Here is a 7,500-nt window from a genome sequence, read left to right on the forward strand (position 1 = left end):
TTCATTTGCATGAGGCAATGCTACTGGTCACTGTATGTGTAGATGTACTGACACATCTCTGCCACTGGTCACTGTATGTGTAGATGTACTGACACATCTTACTGGTCACTGGATGTGTAGATGTACTGACACATCTCTAAGGGTTGGAAGGAACCGGGTGGGTAGAACGCAAGAGCAGCAGAGACCATTAAACAGAGAGCATGAAACCTGGGGGGTTGGGAGCCAGGTTTATGTGTTCATATGTGAGGGGTTGTGATCCAGGTTTATGTGTTTTATATGTGGGGGGTTGTGATCCAGGTTTATGGGCATATGTGGGGGGTTGTGAGCTATGTTTATGTGTCTATTTATGATGGATTTAAACACCTGGGCCAACCTCTCAGTCTCTTTCTGCATTCTGTTGAGGCCATGCAAAGAAAGGAGACATTTTGTGTTCCAATGTGCTGGTGTGGTGCAGCATGTCTTTCAGGAATGACAAGAGGAGTCGTTATTGTGTTTTTACGTCATGGAAGACATTCGTTTACTGCTTACTGAAGCACTTCGAGTCGGGCAAATCAAACTACCTAACGTACCAGGTGCTTCCCAAGTGGTCTTTAAAAGGGTTAAACTTTTCAGAAAAATGTTTTTTTACTAAATGTATCGCATTAACCCACAGCACAGGTTTGCTCCTGCTTCATGTCTAGAACAAACACATGTCGGCCATTAATGCGCCCCTCTTTCAATAAAGGAAAAGTGGCCAGATAGATCGATCAGATTTGGGCAGTGATGGTTGGTGATTGGCGCGTGCATGTGCCCTGTCCGAGAAGAATATGTAACCCCGCCTGTATCCAAAATACACACACACAGACACACACACACACACACACACACACACACACACACACACTCACACTCACACTCACACAGACACACACACACACATACAGAGAGAGAGAGAGAGAGAGAGAGAGAGAGAGAGAGAGAGAGAGAGAGAGAGAGAGAATATATGTAACCACGCCTTGGTGGAAGAGGTAATGCACACTTAAATGTGTTTTTGGAGCTGTACAGTAAATGGTATGGGACTGTACTGTGATAAAACATATTAGTGCTTGTGTTAATATTTATAAAATTGCCATTTCATGGGGTGCAAATGGCTCAGAACGCGATCTACTGGTCTACTTGAACCTTGCAAGGCCAATGATGATGCGGAGTCGACCAGTTGGTACATATCTATGTCACGAAATCTTTATGCAAACACCCTTTATTCATTTTGAGTTGCTGATCAAGACTCCTCATTCACAGGAGTAGACCCCCCCCCCACCCCCCACCCCCCTACCTCAGCCCCTTGCCCACCTTTTTGACATTTTTCTAAATGATTCAGTGGGTGGAGGTAGGCTCAGAGCCGGACTTTACACTTTAACTTAGTTGAAGGCATCCTGGCCGGATAGAAAAAGGTTCCCGCCACAGAAGTAGACCCCTAATATGTTTTTGAAGTGGAACACGCAGCTGAAGAGGCTGTGAGGAGCCTGTGAAGAGCCTGCGAGAGGCTTAGAAAGCAGTATTCAGTGTTGTATAAATAGATAAACTGTGTGTGTGTGTGTGTGAGGTTGGGGAAGGGTGAGCATGTGTCTGTGTGTTTGTGTGTCCGTGTGTGTCCGTTTGTGTGTCTGTGTGTGTGTGTGTGTGTGTGTGTATGTGTGTGTGGTTGGGGAAGGCTGAGCATGTGTGTGTGTGTGTGTCCGTGTGTGTGTCCGTGTGTGTGTGTGTGTCCGTGTGTGTGTGTGTGTCCGTGTGTGTGTGTGTGTGTGTGTGTGTGTGTGTGTGGTGTGTGTATCTCTGTGTGTATCTCTGTGTGTCTCTGTGTGTTTGTGTCTTTAAAAGTGTCCTGGTCTGCTTTTGTGAATCAGTAGCCCGGGGGCTCAGTGACAGCGTGTTAGATAAATACTTGAAAGGACGACTGCATGTCAGGCCCCCTGGGATGACAGGGCAAACACACACACACACACACACTCACTCTCTACACACACACACACACACGCACACACACACAGAGAGAGAGAGAGCTTTTCTACACAGAGAGAGAGATAGCTTTTCTACACACAGACAGAGAGAGAGAGAGAGAGCTCTTCTACACAGAGAAAGCTCTTATACAAGAGAGAGAGAGAGAGGAGCTTTTCTACACACAGACAGATAGAGAAAGAGCTCTATATAGAGAGAGAGAGAGAGAGGATTTTCAGACTGCTATTTCTTTCTTTCTTTCTTCATTTGTCTCTGGGTCCGAGTGCCTTCTCTAAATTCCACCGATTTCATTTGTGACTCAAACTGTCTTGCACATCTTTCTCCATTTCTGTCTTTCCCTCTTTAAGTCTTGCTCTGTCATTCTCTCTGCCTCCCTCTCTCTCTCTCTTCCTCATTCTCTTTCTCTCTGTCTCTCATTTCAGTGTAATTACAGTTTGCAGATTAGCGGTGCATTGGGAGCGGGTTAAATGGGATAATCTGCAATGAATCTCCATCATTTTCAGAGGCAGGGCACAACACAGATAATAACCACTCCACTCAATGTCCAGATCGATACCTTTCCACTGCTTTTCGCATTGGTTTCCATTGGGCGGCACAGATGTCCGTCAGTGAAGATCAGCTGTGATTGGAGCAGCACTCCCTGGCCATGTCTGTACACCACACCCTCCAGTTAAACACAGATCAGATTAAAGACGCCGCACCAAGTCAGTGTCTTATGGGTCGCTCTGGATTATGTGAATAGACTGAAGACAGAGTCGTGTTTTCTGGTCAAACACCCCCTCAGTTACAGACACCGCTCGCACCCAACTATAGCCTATAGCAAAGGGAATCAAGGACGTAGCATGTAGTGGAGCGGCTGATCTACCCATCTCAAACAAGCAACATGATGACCAGAGGCTATATTCCTAGGGATCTTCAACTAGCAAGCAGCAATAATGTATTACAACACATTGTGTAGGATTTTTTGGAAATATGTTTCCAATTTGCTTTTAGTCACAAGTTAAGAGCATGGGGTGAGGGCTGGGTTAGTGTTCAGTCTTTGATCAGGGGGGGGGGGGGGGTGTTTGCACAGCTCAGAGAACCTTTCCTAGTGACCCAGAACATTCCGGTGAGACTAGCATTCAGTTCACTGCGCACAACTCAACACGACCTGCACACAACACGACTTGGAAACCCAACGCTGGAGTCATTCATCACATTCATTTGTGCAGGGGCGGGTCGGAAGGTTGCTGGGAAGTGAAGTCAGCTGTGTTACCTCAGAGGGCCCGTCTCCCACGGCGCCTCTCCGCGCTGCTCTCAGCACTTACCCCAGCAGAGATGGATGGCTCAAATCAATACACCTGCCAGTTGACTTTCCCCCGTCGTCACCTTATACAATATTGTACAGGTCAGCGCATGCAAGGGTGAGGAGGACGGGCCCTGACACTGAAAGAGTGGATACACAGTTCATTTATTTTTCTTCCCCCAAACCACAGACCCAGGAACAGTTTTTAGTTCGACCTTCCTAATCTTAATTATAGTGAGTCAAACATTTACCTCAGCTTTGGGCACCAGACCATGCTGTGTATTCACCAGGCACACACAGTAGACCTTGAATGTTAGGCACTGAATGTTAAATGTTCTGTCATCAGTTCAGACGTAACATAGAGTAGACTGAGTAGGCACTGGAATGATGTGTGTGTGTGTGTGTGTGTGTGGCACTGGAATGACATTGATGCTGGTACTCGCATTCAAATCAGTGGTTGGCTTGTAGCATGTTCCTCGCGTTCAAATCAATCAAATCAGTGGTTGGCTTGTAGCATGTTCCTCGCGTTCAAATCAATCAAATCAGGGGTTAGCTTGTAGCATGTTCCTCGCGTTCAAATCAATCAAATCAGGGGTTAGCTTGTAGCATGTTCCTCGCGTTCAAATCAATCAAATCAGGGGTTAGCTTGTAGCATGTTCCATATTTTAACTCAGATCCCTCCACCCTCCACCCATCAGATCCCTCCACCCCATCATATCACTCCACCCTCCACCCCATCATATCACTCCACCCTCAACCCCCATCATATCACTCCACCCCATCATATCACTCCACCCCATCATATCACTCCACCCCCATCATATCACTCCACCCCCATCATATCACTCCACCCTCCACCCCCATCAGATCCCTCCACCCCATCATATCACTCCACCCCCATCATATCACTCCACCCCCATCATATCACTCCACCCCCATCATATCCCTCCACCCCATCATATCATCCCACCCATCATATCACTCCACCCCCATCATATCACTCCACCCCCATCATATCACTCCACCCTCCACCCCCATCATATCACTCCACCCCCATCATATCACCCTCCACCCCCATCATATCACTCCACCCTCATATCATCCCCTATCACTCCACCCTCCACCCCCATCATATCACTCCACCCTCCACCCATCATATCACTCCACCCTCCACCCCCATCAGATCCCTCCACCCCCATCATTACCGCTGTCTGTCCCCTGTTCTTTGACCCCACCCTCTCCACCCCATCCCACCCCCCACAGCTGACACACCCCTGGGTGGATGCCAATGGCCGACCGTCATTATGCAACTGGGACAAGGACAGAGCAATCCATTCAGACAGAATTATCTGTGTGTGTGTGTGTGTGTGTGTGTGTGTGTGTGTGAGTGTGTGTGTGTGTGTGTGTGTGTGTAAGTGTGTGATTGTAGTTGTGGTTGTGGTTGTACGTGAGAGAGAGGAAGAGAAAGGGTGCTGGTGTGTGTGTGTGTGTGTGTGAGTGTGAGTGTGTGTGTGTGTGTGTGTGTGTGTGTGTTTGTTGTCCATTAGACGCAGAGAACAATAGGCCGAAGGACACTGCAGGTGAAGGGAGCATAGATGGCCAGAAGGAGAACACCAGTCTCTCTCTCTCTCTCTCTCTCTCTCCCTCCCTCTCTTCTCTCTCTCTCTCTCTCTCTCTCCCTCCCTCTTCTCTCTCTCTCTCCCTCTCTCTCTCTCTCTCTCTCTCTCCCTCCCTCTTTTCCCCCTCCCTCCCTCCCTCTTTCCCCCTCTCTCTCACTAACACACTCCATTCTCCCCTTCTCCATTTCACTCTCTCTCTCTCTCTCTCTCTCTCTCTATTTCCCTCTCCCTCTCTCTCTCTCTCTCTCTCTGTGTGTGCGTCTTCATTGTTTACCTCAATTCCCAATTCACCCACTTCATTTCAGGAACTCTTCTCTTTCTCCACTCTCTCTCTCTCTCTCTCCTATCTTTCCCACGCTCTGTTTTCATGTGATAGGGTTGTCTCTTGTCTCTCTAAACAACCAGATTAACAGGTTCCTTGACTTATCGCTTTCATGCAGCCAATTAGCCAACCGGCTGTAGTGAGACTGTTTCATTCGTTCTGCTAAGGGCCAGTCATAATTGATATGGCATGCGTATTCATTTGAAAACTTCTATCTGGGCCACCAGCCCCGTGGTCCTGGTGCCTGCCAGAGCAGGGTAAGGGTGGGAGAGGAGTGCGTGAGGCGATGGAAGCGGTCGGATCACTAAGGGAGTCAAGAATTATTTTAGACAACAATTTTCCTTTGGAGCAAAATTCAGGGTCCAATTTTGTTGACTTATGTTACAGAACAATAATAAAAGGCTTATTTGTAGGCACCCTACTCTGTGATGACACAACAGGCTTATTTGTAGGCACCCTACTTAGTGATGACACAACAGGCTTATTTGTAGGCACCCTACTCAGTGATGACACAACAGGCTTATTTTTAGGCACCCTAGTAGTAGTAGTAGTAGTAGTCCTTTATTGTTACAGCACAAGTACCAGCAACATAGCCTGTCGCATAGTAAACTAGCAAAAATGGCAATCCACCCGTCCATACATATACACATACATCTGACAAGGGGGTAGACAGGACGGGAAGACAAGGTTGAGGGAAGAATTGCAGCATAACATGAGGAAAGGGAGGAGAGAAAAAAAGGCGACTCCCAGACTATGCTCCTAGAGGAGTACAGTGTGGGAGCAGGAAAAAAACACATAAGCACATATATTTTACAACAGTGATAAGACAACAGCAAACATAGATGCAACAGCAGCAATGCTTAAAAAAGATCCAGATCATGTGCAAAGATTTACATACTAAGAATATCGGGGAAAAGGTCAAAATGACTGTTTGTTTGTCACTATAAGAATTTGATGATGCAAGGATTATTCAAATAACAACGTTCTCTTTTTGTGACAGCGTAACTGTGCCTATTGTTTGTGTGTGTGTGTGTGTGTGTGTGTGTGTGTGTGTGTGTGTGTGTGTGTGTGTGTGCATGTACGTGTGTCTGTATTCATAAATGCCTTTGTTTCAGGACACACACACACATTTTGGCCTTTTCTCAAACTGAGGATTAGGAAACGAAATTCAGATGCTAATTGTCCAAGCTCGCATTTCCATGGTAAAATGCGCAATAAGAACTTGTTACGGTCTCTGACTAATTGGTGTTTGTGAGAAGGTTGAGTCATCCGCATCTCAGCGTCCCAGTTTGGAAGAGCAGGTAGAGGATTACAGGAGAAGAGAGAGAGAGAGAGAGAGAGAGAGAGAGAGAGAGAGACATACTGGGGGAGGAGGGAATGTTGAAGGATGACAAGAGCAATTGAGGAGAAGAGGAGAGGGAAAGAAAGGAAGGGAGGCATATTTAAAATGGAGAAAAGAGGAAAGGGGGGGGGGGGGGGGAGAGAAAACGGAAGAAAGTGGGCGAGCAACTCAACGGTCCCAAACGGAGGCAAATGTGAAAAGTAAGGGAACAGAGAAGACGGGGAGGACGGCAAACAGTCGGAAAAATGGAAAGTGGTGGTGTGTGTGTGTGTGTGTGTGTGTGTGTGTGTGTGTGTGTGTGTGTGTGTGTGTGTGTGTGTGTGTGTGTGTGTGTGTGTGTGTGTGTGTGTGTGTGTGTGTGTGAGAGAGAGAAAGAAAGAACTTTAGGGTCATTAGAGAGGCGACATGGTGAGGTTGTTAATATTTGATGCGGAGCAGCAAGAAGGAACCACTCTTCTCCATTTAACATGGACAGGACGTCTGCCCCTCTTTGTTAACTCCGTCTCTGTCTTACTCTGAGGTACACCAGTGCTCTTACTCTGAGGTACACCAGCGCTCTGCATTTAAGTGTGCTCCAGCGCTAAGTGCATTGAAGCTGAATGACATGCGAGTGTCTGTGTGTGTGTGTGAGCGTGTGTGTGTGTGTGTGTGTGTGTGTGTGAGCGTGTGTGTGTGTGTGTGTGTGTGTGTGAGTGTGAGTGTGAGTGTGTGAGCGTGTGAGCGTGTGTGCGTGTGTGTGTGTGAGCGTGTGTGTGTGTGTGTGTGTGTGTGTGTGTGAGCGTGTGTGTGAGTGTGTGTGTGTGTGTGTGTGTGAGGATGTGTGTGTGTGTGTGTGTCTGTCTGAGCTGTTTAGGTCTGTTTGCTGGTCAAGGCTGTGCTGACAGCAAGGACATCCAGCTGATTACTGTCTGAAAGCAATCAGGCTTTCACACACACA

General features: G+C 47.3%; 1 protein-coding gene across 2 annotated transcripts in view; it reads left to right on the plus strand.

Annotated features, from left to right (window-relative positions):
- The window catches only part of frmd3 (FERM domain containing 3), a 55,112-nt gene that overhangs the window by 9,846 nt on the left and 37,766 nt on the right, over positions 1-7,500 (plus strand). The window lies entirely within an intron of this gene.

The sequence above is a fragment of the Clupea harengus genome, chromosome 7, assembly GCF_900700415.2.
Source record: "Clupea harengus chromosome 7, Ch_v2.0.2, whole genome shotgun sequence".
Taxonomy (NCBI): Eukaryota; Metazoa; Chordata; class Actinopteri; order Clupeiformes; family Clupeidae; genus Clupea; species Clupea harengus.